The 14817-nt window shown below is 48.8% G+C and overlaps 1 pseudogene; it reads right to left on the bottom strand.

Moving 5' to 3' along the window:
• LOC135536319 (F-box only protein 10-like) overlaps positions 1 to 14543 on the bottom strand; it is a 28381-nt pseudogene extending 13838 nt beyond the window's left edge.
• Positions 14544 to 14817: the final 274 nt, after the last annotated feature.

Genomic DNA, 14817 nt, shown 5'->3' with positions numbered 1-14817 from the left:
GAGCATCACAATCTGGAACACACACACACACACACACACACACGCGCACGCACACACACACACACGCACGCACACACACACACGCACGCACGCACGCACGCACACACACACACACACACACACATTAGAACACACATCACGACATTCACACACCTCATTACGGAGCATCACAATCTGGAACACACGCACACACACACACACACACACGCAAAATACACACACCAATGAGATTCAATCAATCATATTTGATCAACAACAAGTTTGAGAAACACCTACTCATTCAAGGGTTGTTTATTTATTTTCTACATTGTAGAATAATAGTGAAGACATCAAAACTATGAAATAACACATATGGAATCATGTAGTAACCAAAATATGTGTTAAATAAATCAAAATATATTTAATATTTCAGATTCTACAAATAGCCACCCTTTGCACCCTCTTGGTGTTCTCTCAACCAGCTTCACCTGGAATGCTTTTCCATATGTGGAGTTCCCACATATGCTGAGCACTTGTTGGCTGCTTTTCCTTCACTCTGCGGTCCGACTCATCCCAAACCATCTCAATTTGGTTGAGGTCGGGTGATTGTGCAGCAATAAAATAGCCCTTACACAGAATGGAGGTGTGTTGGGTCATTGTCCTGTTGAAAAACAAATGATAGTCCCACTAAGCCCAAACCAGATGGGGATGGCGTATCGCTGCAGAATGCTGTGGTAACCATGCTGGTTAAGTGTGCCTTGAATTCTAAATAAATCACAGCGTGACACCAGCAAAGCATCACCACACCATCACACCTCCTCCTCCATGCTTCACGGTGGGAACCACACATGCTGAGATCATCCGTTCACACGTACCGCATCTCACAAAGACACGACGGTTGGAATCAAAAATCTCAAATTTGGACAGCAGACCAAAGGACAGATTTCCACCGGTCTGATGTCCATTGCTCGTGTTTCTTGGCCCAAGCAAGTCTCTTCTTCTTATTGGTGTCCTTTAGTAGTGGTTTCTTTGCAGCAATTCTACCATGAAGGCCTGATTCTCACAGTCTCCACTGAACAGTTGATGTTGAGATGTGTCTGTTACTTGAAATTTGTGAAGCATTTATTTGGGCTGCAATTTGTGAGGCTGGTAACTCTAATGAACTTATCCTCTGCAGCAGAGGTAACTCTTCTTTTCCTGTGGCGGTCCTCATGAGAGCCAGTTTCATCGTAGCGCTTGATGGTTTTTGCGACTGCACTTAAAGAAATGTTCAAAGTTCTTGACATTTTCCGTATTGACTGACCTTCATGTCTTAAAGTAATGATGGACTGTCGTTTTTCTTTGCTTATTTGAGCTGTTCTTGCCATAATATGGACTTGGTTTTTACCAAATAGGGCTATCTTCTGTATACCACCCCTACCTTGTCACAACACAACTGACTGGCTCAAACGCATTAAAAAGGAAAGACATTTCCCAAATGCACTTTTAAGAAGGTACACCTGTTAGTTGAAATGCATTCCAGGTGACTACCTCATGAAGCTGGTTGAGAGAATGCCAAGCGTGTGCAAAGCTGTCATCAAGGCAACGGGTGGCTATTTGAAGAATCTCAAATCTCAAATATATTTTGATTTGTTTAACACTTTTTTTGGTTACTACATGATTCCATACGTGTTATTTCATAGTTGTGATGTCCTCACTATTATTCTACAATGTAGAAAATAGTACAAATAAAGAAAACCCTGGAATGAGTAGGGGGTCTAAAACTTTTGACCGGTAGTGGACATTACTATCTAAACACATTCAGTTAAGGGAGGATATATACATCAACAAACCAACCCATCAACCAACCAACCAACCAACCCATCAATCAACCAACCCATCAATCAACCAACCCATCAACAAACCAACCCATCAACAAACCAACCCATCAACCAACCAACCCATCAACCAACCCATCAATCAACCAACCCATCAATCAACCAACCCATCAACAAACCAACCCATCAACAAACCAACCCATCAACCAACCAACCAACCAACCCATCAATCAACCAACCCATCAACAAACCAACCCATCAACAAACCAACCCATCAACCAACCAACCAACCAACCCATCAATCAACCAACCCATCAACAAACCAACCCATCAACAAACCAACCCATCAACCAACCAACCAACCAACCAACCAACCCACCCATCAACAAACCAACCCATCAATCAACCAACCAACCAACCCATCAATCAACCAACCCATCAACAAACCAACCCATCAACCAACCAACCCATCAATCAACCAACCCATCAATCAACCAACCCATCAATCAACCAACACATCAATCAATAAACCCATCAATCAATCAACAAACCAACCAATCAACAAACCAACCCATCAATCAACTAACCCATCAACCAACCAACCAACCCATCAATCAACCAACCAACCCTTCAATCAAGCAACCCATCAATCAACCAACCCATCAATCAACCAACCCATCAATCAACCAACCCATCAATCAACCAACCAACCCATCAATCAATCAACCAACCCATCAATCAACCAACCCATCAATCAACCAACCAACCCATCAATCAACCAACCCATCAATCAAGCAACCCATCAATCAATCAACCAACCATCCCATCAATCAACCAACCCATCAATCAATCAAGCAACCCATCAATCAACAAACCAACCAACCAACCCATAAATCAACCAACCTATCAATCAATAAACCCATCAATCAACCAACCCATCAATCAATAAACCCATCCATCAACCAACCCATCAATCAATCAACCAACCCTTCAATCAACCAACCAACCCATCAATCAAGCAACCCATCAATCAACAAACCAACCAACCAACCCATAAATCAACCAACCTATCAATCAATAAACCCATCAACAAACCAACCCATCAATCAACCAACCAACCAACCCATCAATCAACCAACCCATCAACAAACCAACCCATCAACCAACCAACCCATCAATCAACCAACCCATCAATCAACCAACCCATCAATCAACCAACACATCAATCAATAAACCCATCAATCAATCAACAAACCAACCAATCAACAAACCAACCCATCAATCAACTAACCCATCAACCAACCAACCAACCCATCAATCAACCAACCAACCCTTCAATCAAGCAACCCATCAATCAACCAACCCATCAATCAACCAACCCATCAATCAACCAACCCATCAATCAACCAACCAACCCATCAATCAATCAACCAACCCATCAATCAACCAACCCATCAATCAACCAACCAACCCATCAATCAACCAACCCATCAATCAAGCAACCCATCAATCAATCAACCAACCATCCCATCAATCAACCAACCCATCAATCAATCAAGCAACCCATCAATCAACAAACCAACCAACCAACCCATAAATCAACCAACCTATCAATCAATAAACCCATCAATCAACCAACCCATCAATCAATAAACCCATCCATCAACCAACCCATCAATCAATCAACCAACCCTTCAATCAACCAACCAACCCATCAATCAACCAACCCATCCTATCAGATCGGCAGCCCTATCTGGTTACCGTGGCGTTCTGGATGCAGCGCACGGCATAGGTCAGTCCCCGGAACACGTTTCCTTCCAACCTGGCGTTTCCGTGGTTACACACGTGCACGCCGCCCTTGCCGTCCCGAAACAGGCAGCGCCTCAGCACGCACCCCTGCACTGTCTCGATCAGCGCCTGGGCCCCGGGGTCGCGTTGTAGCTCCTCGGTCAGGGTTCGGACTTCAGGGGTCAGCGAGGGGAAGTCGTCCTGGTTGGGTCTGAGGAGATGAGAGAGGCCGTGGTGACTGTGGGCCAGTCTGTAGTTTAGACTGTTGTTGCCTTGTCCTGAACCTTCCTCTCCTTTTTCCTCCTCCTCCTCCTCTTCCTCGTCACTAAGAGCGCTGTCGCTCCAGCCGTCCTCAATCACCGTATCCTGACACACTCCTTCCTCCCCTCCTCCTCCTCCTCCTCTCCTCCTGCTCTCCGTTTCTCCTTTGCTCCAGTCCTCCAGGGTGACGGTAGCCCCAGGGGGCTGTGTGGCTCCTGAATGCCCGCCCAAGGTGTCCCCAGCTGGGCTACCGCTCCCAGGCGAGGTCCAGGATGTGGTGACTCGGGCCAGAGAGGCCAAGTGTTTACAGGCCCAGTTCCGCTCAATCACTGGAGCGCCCTCAACCGTCACGGACGCCGAATCACTTCCTGAGAAATCACAGCTATCCAACAGGCTGAGGGCCACGCCCAGGAAGTGGGCGGAGCTTCCTGTGAGAATGAGCAGAAACGAGCGTGGCAAGTTCCTGGCCCTTGGATCTGCAGCTGAGCTCCTCGAAATTACAGTTGTCCAACTGGACGTGACCTGACGACGTCTGGTGGAGGGAGAGGGAGGAAGGAGTAGAGGGCAGGAGGAGGAGGAAGGAGGTAGAGGGCAGGAGGGAGTAGAGGGTAGGAGGAGGAGGAAGGAGGTAGAGGGTAGGAGGTAGAGGGCAGGAGGGAGTAGAGGGTAGGAGGAGGAGGAAGGAGGTAGAGGGTAGGAGGTAGAGGGCAGGAGGGAGTAGAGGGCAGGAGGAGGGCAGGAGGGAGTAGAGGGTAGGAGGAGGAGGAAGGAGGTAGAGGGTAGGAGGTAGAGGGCAGGAGGGAGTAGAGAGGGTAGGAGGAGGAGGAAGGAGGTAGAGGGTAGGAGGTAGAGGGGCAGGAGGGAGTAGAGGGTAGGAGGGAGAGGGAGGAGGTAGAGGGTAGGGAGAGAGGGAGGAGGTAGAGGGCAGGAGGATGTAGAGGGCAGGAGGTGGAGGGCAGGAGGGAGTAGATGGTAGATTGGTGAGGGAGGAGGTAGAGGGCAGGAGGGGGAGGGAGGAGGTAGGGTATGAGATAGAGGGCAGGAGGGAGTAGAGGGTAGGAGGGAGAGGGAGGAGGTAGAGGGTAGGAGAGAGAGGGAGGAGGTAGAGGGCAGGAGGATGTAGAGGGCAGGAGGTGGAGGGCAGGAGGGAGTAGAGGTAGAGGGTAGGAGAGAGAGGGAGAAGGTAGAGGGCAGGAGGGAGTAGAGGGTAGGAGGGAGAGGAAGGAGGTAGAGGGTAGGAGAGAGAGGGAGGAGGTAGAGGGCAGGAGGTGGAGGGCAGGAGGGAGTAGAGGGTAGGAGGGAGAGGGAGGAGGTAGCGGGCAGGAGGGGGAGGGAGGAGGTAGAGGGTAGGAGGTAGAGGGTAGGAGGAGGAGGGCAGGAGGTAGAGGGGAGGAGGTAGAGGGCAGGAGGGAGTAGAGGTAGAGGGTAGGAGAGAGAGGGAGAAGGTAGAGGGCAGGAGGGAGTAGAGGGTAGGAGGTAGAGGGTAGGAGAGAGAGGGAGGAGGTAGAGGGCAGGAGGTGGAGGGCAGGAGGGAGTAGAGGGTAGGAGGGAGAGAGGGAGGAGGTAGAGGGCAGGAGGGGGAGGGAGGGAGGTAGAGGGCAGGGGGGAGGGAGGAGGTAGAGGGCAGGAGGGAGTAGAGGGTCGGAGGGAGAGGGAGGAGGTAGAGGGCAGGAGGGGGAGGGAGGGAGGAGAGTGAGGAGGTAGAGGGCAGGAGGAGAGGGAGGAGGTAGAGGGCAGGAGGAGGAGGGAGGAGGTAGAGGGCAGGAGGAGGAGGGAGGAGGTAGGGGCAGGAGGAGGAGGGAGGAGGTAGAGGGTAGGAGGTAGAGGGCAGGAGGAGGAGGGAGGAGGTAAAGGGCAGGAGGAGGAGGGAGGAGGTAGAGGGCAGGAGGAGGAGGGAGGAGGTAGAGGGCAGGAGGGAGTAGAGGGTAGGAGGGAGAGGGAGGAGGTAGAGGGCAGGAGGGGGAGGGAGGAGGTAGAGGAGGGCAGGAGGAGGAAGGAGGAGGTAGAGGGCAGGAGGAGGGGGAGGAGGTAGAGGGCAGGAGGGAGAGTGAGGAGGTAGAGGGCAGGAGGGGTAGAGGGTAGGAGGGAGAGGGAGGAGGTAGAGGGCAGGAGGGGGAGGGAGGAGGTAGAGGGCAGGAGGGAGAGTGAGGGAGGTAGAGGGCAGGAGGAGAGGGAAGAGGTAGGGGGCAGGAGGAGGAGGGAGGAGGTAGAGGGCAGGAGGAGAGGGAAGAGGTAGAGGGCAGGAGGAGGAGGGAGGAGGTAGAGGGTAGGAGGAGGAGGGAGGAGGTAGAGGGCAGGAGGAGGAGGGAGGAGGTAGAGGGTAGGAGGTAGAGGGCAGGAGGAAGTAGAGGGTAGGAGGGAGAGGGAGGAGGTAGAGGGCAGGAGGGAGAGTGAGGAGGTAGAGGGCAGGAGGGAGAGTGAGGAGGTAGAGGGCAGGAGGAGAGGGAGGAGGTAGAGGGCAGGAGGAGGGAGGAGGTAGAGGGCAGGAGGTGGGAGGAGGAGGGAGGAGGTAGAGGGCAGGAGGAGGGAGGAGGTAGAGGGCAGGAGGGGGGGGGTAGAGGGCAGGAGGAGGGAGGAGGTAGAGGGCAGGAGGAGGAGGAAGGAGGAGGTAGAGGGCAGGAGGAGGGAGGAGGTAGAGGGGAAGGAGGAGGGAGGAGGTAGAGGGCAGGAGGAGGAAGGAGGAGGTAGAGGGCAGGAGGAGGGAGGAGGTGGAGGGCAGGAGGAGGAGGGAGGAGGTAGAGGGCAGGAGGAGGGAGGAGGTAGAGGGCAGGAGGTGGGAGGAGGAGGGAGGAGGTAGAGGGCAGGAGGAGGGAGGAGTAGAGGGCAGGAGGGGGGGGTAGAGGGCAGGGAGGAGGGAGGAGGTAGAGGGCAGGAGGAGGAAGGGAGGAGGTAGAGGGCAGGAGGAGGGAGGAGGTAGAGGGCAGGAGGAGGGAGGAGGTAGAGGGTAGGAGGTAGAGGGCAGGAGGAGGAGGGAGGAGGTAGAGGGCAGGAGGAGGGAGGAGGTAGAGGGGAAGGAGGAGGGAGGAGGTGGAGGGCAGGAGGAGGAAGGAGGAGGTAGAGGGCAGGGCAGGAGGGAGGAGGTAGAGGGAAGGAGGAGGGAGGAGGTAGAGGGGCAGGAGGAGGAAGAGGGCAGGAGGGGGAGGGAGGAGGTAGAGGGCAGGAGGGAGAGTGAGGAGGTAGAGGGCAGGAGGAGAGGGAAGAGGTAGAGGGCAGGAGGAGGAGAGGAGGAGGTAGGGGGTAGGAGGAGGAGGGAGGAGGTAGAGGGCAGGAGGAGGAGGGAGGAGGTAGAGGGTAGGAGGTAGAGGGCAGGAGGAAGTAGAGGGTAGGAGGGAGAGGGAGGAGGTAGAGGGCAGGAGGGAGAGTGAGGGAGGTAGAGGGCAGGAGGGAGAGTGAGGAGGTAGAGGGCAGGAGGAGAGGGAAGAGGTAGAGGGCAGGAGGAGGGAGGAGGTAGAGGGCAGGAGGAGGGAGGAGGTAGAGGGCAGGAGGAGGGAGGAGGTAGAGGGCAGGAGGTGGGAGGAGGAGGGAGGAGGTAGAGGGCAGGAGGAGGGAGGAGGAGGTAGAGGGCAGGAGGGGGGGGTAGAGGGGCAGGAGGAGGGAGGAGGTAGAGGGCAGGAGGAGGAAGGAGGAGAAGAGGGCAGGAGGAGGGAGGAGGTAGAGGGAAGGAGGGAGGGAGGAGGTAGGGGGGCAGGAGGAGGAAGGAGGAGGTAGAGGGGCAGGAGGAGGGAGGAGGTGGAGGGCAGGAGGAGGAAGGAGGAGGTAGAGGGCAGGAGGAGGGAGGAGGTAGAGGGAAGGAGGAGGGAGGAGGTAGAGGGCAGGAGGAGGAGGAAGGAGGAGGAGGGGGGGAGGAGGGAGGAGGTGGAGGGCAGGAGGAGGAAGGAGGAGGTAGAGGGCAGGAGGGTGGGGTAGAGGGCAGGCGGAGGGGGAGGGAGGTAGAGGGCAGGAGGAGGGAGGCGGTAGAGGGCAGGAGGGGGGGGGTAGAGGGCAGGAGGAGGAGGGAGGAGGTAGAGGGCAGGAGGAGGAAGGAGGAGGTAGAGGGCAGGAGGAGGGAGGAGGATGTAGAGGGCAGGAGGGAGAGGGAGGAGGTAGAGGGGCAGGAGGGAGAGGGAGGAGGTAGAGGGCAGGAGGAGGAGGGAGGAGGTAGAGGCAGGAGGGGGGGGTAGAGGGCAGGAGGAGGAGGGAGGAGGTAGAGGGGAGGAGGAGGAAGGAGGAGGTAGAAGGCAGGAGGAGAAAGGAGGAGGTAGAAGGCAGGAGGAAGAGCAAGGAGGTAGAGGGCAGGAGAGGGGGTAGAGGGCAGGAGGAGGAGTGAGGAGGTAGAGGGCAGGAGGAGGAGGGAGGATGTAGAGGGCAGAAGGAGGAGGGAGAGGGCAGAAGGAGGAGGGAGAGGGCAGGAGGGAGGGAGAGGGAGGAGGTAGAGGGTAGGGAGGAGGGAGAGGGAGGAGGGAGGGTAGGGAGGAGGGAGAGGCACTGTCACATGCACTGTTGTAAAAGGGTTTTATAAATGTGATCTGATTGGATGTACCTTGTATACAACGGTGGAGAACCATGCAGGCATGAAGACCAGGTTGGACAGCCTGGCTGTGGGACACTGCTGCTCCAGACTGACCAGGAGAGCCACGTCCCCCAGCCTCCCTAACCCCACCACCTCCACAGGCACCTGGCAGGGTCAAAGGTCAATATTTTCATTTATCAAATTGCAGATCTTATTACAATACATGATACTAAAAGATATTAACAGATACTAATATATTAACAGATACTAACAGATATTAACAGATAGTAACATATACTAACAGATATTAACAGATACTAACAGATACTAACAAGTACTAACAGATATTAACAGATACTAACAGATATTAACAGATACTAACAGGCATTAACAGATACTAACATATATTAACAGATACTAACAGATATTAACAGATACTAACAGGCATTAACAGACACTAACATATACTAAAAGATAATAACAGATATTAACCGATACTAACATATACTAACAGATATTAACAGATATTAACAGATATTAACAGACACTAACATATACTAACAGATATTAACAGATATGAACAGATACTAACAGATATTAACAGATATTAACAGATATTAACAGACACTAACATATACTAACAGATATTAACAGATACTAACAGATATTAACAGATACTAACAGGCATTAACAGACACTAACATATACTAAAAGATAATAACAGATATTAACAGATACTAACATATACTAACAGATATTAACAGATATTAACAGATACTAACAGGCATTAACAGACACTAACATATACTAAAAGATAATAACAGATATTAACAGATACTAACAGATATTAACAGACACTAACATATACTAACAGATATTAACAGATACTAACAGACATTAAGGTACTAATATATTAACAGATACTAACAGACACTAACAGACATTAAGATACTAATATATTAACAGATATTAACAGACACTAACAGACATTAAGATACTAATATATTAACAGATACTAACAGATATTAATGTACTAATATATTAACAGATACTAACATATACTAATGGGCATTAACAAATATTAACAGATACTGACAGATATTAACAGATACTAACAGATATTAACAGATATTAACAGATACTAACAGATACTAACAGATATTAACAGATACTAACAGATATTAACAGATATTAACAGATACTAACAGATATTGACAGACACTAACAGACATTAAGATACTAATATATTAACAGATACTAACATATATTAATGTACTAATATATTAGCAGATATTAACAGACACTAACAGACATTAAGATACTAATATATTAACAGATACTAACAGATATTAATGTACTAATATATTAACAGATATTAACAGATACTAACAGATACTAACAGACACTAACATATACTAACAGATACTAACAGATATTAACAGATACTAACAGATATTAACAGATACTAACAGGCAAAAACAGACACTAACATATACTAAAAGATAATAACAGATATTAACAGATACTAACATATACTAAGAGATATTAACAGATATTAACAGATACTAACAGGCATTAACAGACACTAACATATACTAAAAGATAATAACAGATATTAACAGATACTAACAGATATTAACAGACACTAACATATACTAACAGATATTAACAGACACTAACAGACATTAAGATACTAATATATTAACAGATACTAACAGATATTAATGTACTAATATATTAACAGATACTAACAGATATTAACAGATATTAACAGACACTAACATATACTAACTGGCATTAAGGTACTAATATATTAACAGATATTAACAGATACTAACAGACACTAACATATACTAACTGGCATTAAGGTACTAATATACTAACAGATACTAACAGATATTAACAGATACTAACAGATACTAACAGGTACTAACAGATACTAACAGGTACTAACAGATACTAACAGATACTAACAGATACTAACAGATATTAACAGATACTAACAGATATTAACAGATATTAACAGATATTAACAGATACTAACAGATACTAACAGATACTAACAGATATTAACAGATACTAACAGATACTAACAGATACTAACAGATATTAACAGATACTAACAGATACTAACAGATATTAACAGATACTAACAGATACTAACAGATACTAACAGATATTAACAGATACTAATATACTAACAGATATTAACAGATACTAACAGATACTAACAGATATTAAGGTCAGCCAATCAGTAAGTCACCTTTAACTAGACATTATGTCATCAAGACAACAGCAGCCAATCAGTAAGTCACCTTTAACTAGACATTATGTCATCAAGACAACAGCAGCCAATCAGTAAGTCACCTTTAACTAGACATTATGTCATCAAGACAACAGCAGCCAATCAGTAAGTCACCTTTAACTAGACATTATGTCATCAAGACAACAGCAGCCAATCAGTAAGTCACCTTTAACTAGACATTATGTCATCAAGACAACAGCAGCCAATCAGTAAGTCACCTTTAACTAGACATTATGTCATCAAGACAACAGCAGCCAATCAGTAAGTCACCTTTAACTAGACATTATGTCATCAAGACAACAGCAGCCAATCAGTAAGTCACCTTTAACTAGACATTATGTCATCAAGACAACAGCAGCCAATCAGTAAGTCACCTTTAACTAGACATTATGTCATCAAGACAACAGCAGCCAATCAGTCAAGTCACCTTCAGCACCAACTCTGCCTGCTCCTCATACACCCCGGGGTGCAGCACCACCCGGTCGTACGAGCCAGCGACCCCCAACGCCCCCCTCAGCGTCTCCAGCTCCAGCCCCGACCCCACCTGCCACACCCTCCTCTCCTTCCTCCGGCGGAACAGGTGGAGGCAGGCGGAGGGCTGGAGCTCAGGGTGGGCGTGACGGGACCAGGTACGGCTGGCGATGGCGTGCTGCCTCAGGGCTTCTCTCCAGGATGAGGGCTCCAGGTGGGGCCGACTGGGAGGGGGGGGGGACACAGACAGACACACGGGGGTTAGAGAATGTCAACGAGAACCTTTCGTTGTTCAGAGAACGTCCGTCTCCACTTTAGTACCTGGGCCAGTTGGGGTGTCGAGGACACTCGGGCAGGCCCAGGCAGAGCTGTCTCCAACGGGTGTTATCCAGGGAGAGGATCAGCTCTCTCCAGGCCCTGCACACCAGGCTGCAACGGCCCAGCTCTGGGAGGGGGAGGTAGGCCAGGACCACTCGCCACACCTCCACTGGGAGGTGGACACCTCTACCTCCGCTGCTGCTACTGCTTCCCCTGCTGCCCAGTGACATGGCTCTGATAGGGAGGGTGGACACCTGGAGACAGGAGACACACAGACAGACTGGGTTAGTTTAGACTAGGCCCGACAGACAGACAGACAGACAGACAGACAGACAGACAGACAGACAGACAGACAGACAGACAGACAGACAGACAGACAGACTAGGTTTGTTTAGACTAGACCTATAAACAGACAGACAGACAGACAGACAGACAGACAGACAGACAGACAGACAGACAGACAGACAGACAGACTAGGTTTGTTTAGACTAGGCCTATAGACAGACAGACAGACAGGGCCTATAAACAGACAGACAGACAGACAGACAGACAGACAGACAGACAGACTAGGACAGTTTAGACTAGACCTATAAACAGACAGACAGACAGACAGACAGACAGACAGACAGACAGACAGACAGACAGACAGACAGACAGAAAGATAGAAAGACAGACAGACAGACAGACAGACAGACAGACAGACAGACAGACAGACAGACAGACAAACTAGGTTTGTTTAGACTAGACCTATAAACAGACAGACAGACAGACAGACAGACAGACAGACAGACAGACAGACAGACAGACAGACTAGGCCTACAGACAGACAGACAGACAGACAGACAGACAGACAGACAGACAGACAGACTAGGTTTGTTTAGACTAGACCTATAAACAGACAGACAGACAGACAGACAGACAGACAAGACAGACAGACAGACAGACAGACAGACAGACAGAGGACAGACTAGGCCTATAGACAGACAGACAGACAGACAGGGCCTATAAACTGACAGACAGACAGACAGACAGACAGACAGACAGACAGACAGACAGACAGACAGACAGACCAGGTTTGTTTAGACTAGACCTATAAACAGACAGACAGACAGACAGACAGACAGACAGACAGACAGACAGTTTAGACTAGACCTATAAACAGACAGACAGACAGACAGACAGACAGACAGACAGACAGACAGACAGACAGACAGACAGACAGACAGAAAGATAGAAAGACAGACAGACAGACAGACAGACAGACAACTAGGTTTGTTTAGACTAGACCTATAAACAGACAGACAGACAGACAGACAGACAGACAGACAGACAGACAGACAGACAGACAGACTACAGACAGACAGACAGACAGACAGACAGACAGACAGACAGACAGACAGACAGACAGACAGACAGACAGACAGGGCCTATATATAAACTGACAGACAGACAAGGCCTATAGACAGACAGACAGACAGGGCCTATAAACAGACAGACAGACAGACAGACAGACAGACAGACAGACAGACAGACAGACAGACTAGGTTTGTTTAGACTAGACCTATAAACAGACAGACAGACAGACAGACAGACAGACAAGGACTACAGACAGACAGACAGGGTCTATAGACAGACAGACAGACAGACAGACAGACTAGGCCTATAGACAGACAGACAGACAGGGCCTATAAACTGACAGACAGACAGACAGACAGACAGACAGACCAGGTTTGTTTAGACTAGACCTATAAACAGACAGACAGACAGACAGACAGACAAACTAGGTTTGTTTAGACTAGACCAGACAGACAGACAGACACTAGGTTTGTTTAGACTAGACCTAGACAGACAGACAGACAGACAGACAGACAGACAGACTAGGCCTACAGACAGACAGACAGACAGACAGACAGACAGACAGACAGAGACAGACAGAAAGACAGACAGACAAAGACAGACAGACAGACAGACAGACAGACAAACTAGGTTTGTTTAGACTAGACCTATAAACAGACAGACAGACAGACAGACAGACAGACAGACAGACAGGACAGACTAGGCACTACAGACAGACAGACAGACAGACAGACAGACAGACAGACAGACAGACAGACAGACAGGGCCTATAAATCATGAATAAACAGACAGACAGACAGACAGACAGACAGACAGACAGACGTCTTGTATTGTGACTTCCATGCCTATATCATGAATGAGCGTCTTGTATTCATAGTTTAAGCTCTACAGACAGAGGCTGTCAATGACTGGCCCAGGAGAGGTTAAAATCTCCACCTGGCACAACCAGAAGAGGACTGGCCACCCCTCATAGCCTGGATCCTCTCTAGGTTTCTTCCTAGGTTCTGGCCTTTCTAGGGAGTTTTCAGAGCCACCGTGCTTCTACACCTGCATTGCTTGCTGTTTGGGGTTTTAGGCCGGGTTTCTGTACAGCACTTTTGAGACATCAGCTGATGTAAGAAGGGCTATATAAATACATTTGATTTGATTTTGATTTGGCCAGATTACATTGTGGAACAGGCCAGCTAACATCTAACTAAAGGCTAGAGTGAGGAAGATGTTACAGTGTCTTGTCTGTCACTGAGTCATCATCATCATCATCATCATCAAGGGAATTTGTACCAACTAGCAACACACATCGACGGGGTGGCAACTGGCAACAACATTGGATCGTCGAGGGCGCAACTTTGTTTCAACATCGGCAACGTTCTAAGAACGTTAGAACGTAAAAAAATGAATTATTGGCTGGCTATATTTTTGTCGGGAAATAATAGCAACAATGTATCTACACATCTGCTTTTAGTGGACGTACCTGGTGAGATAAAGTTAGCGAGCGACCCGAATACTCACTAACGTTATTACGTCGGATTTACTACATTGTACACTAGGCTATATTTGACATCTTACCCGTGTTAAAGTCCCTTGGATGAAGCACCGCACATCCCAGCGTGGTTTTTAACTAGGTATATAGCTGTAATAGCCATGCTTCTTGAGATATATCGGAACAACGCCTGGTTCGGGATCAAGAATAGAAACACTGACAGGAATCAGACATTTTCCCTCACTTTACGGCAAGGCAAGCCATGGAAACCAACCAGGGACGCCCTTACACTGGGCGGGAGGGAGCGAGGGTGGGCGAGATAAGAGAGAGGGAGGAGAGAGAAGAGGAGAGAGAGAGACAGAGAGGAGGCTGAAGACGTAGAGAACTGAGAGGGAAGGGGAGGGATGAGGAGAGAGAGGAAATAAGTTTTTGCTCAAGTGATACACACACAAATACTCACACACACACACACACACACACACACACACACACACACACACTAGTGATGCGCATGTTGACTCATAACCCGCAGTCCAAACCGCGGAGAAGGCGG

This window comes from Oncorhynchus masou, unplaced genomic scaffold (assembly GCF_036934945.1).
Source record: "Oncorhynchus masou masou isolate Uvic2021 unplaced genomic scaffold, UVic_Omas_1.1 unplaced_scaffold_594, whole genome shotgun sequence".
In the NCBI taxonomy this organism is placed as follows: Eukaryota; Metazoa; Chordata; class Actinopteri; order Salmoniformes; family Salmonidae; genus Oncorhynchus; species Oncorhynchus masou.
This window is presented reverse-complemented; position numbering and strand designations above follow the sequence as displayed.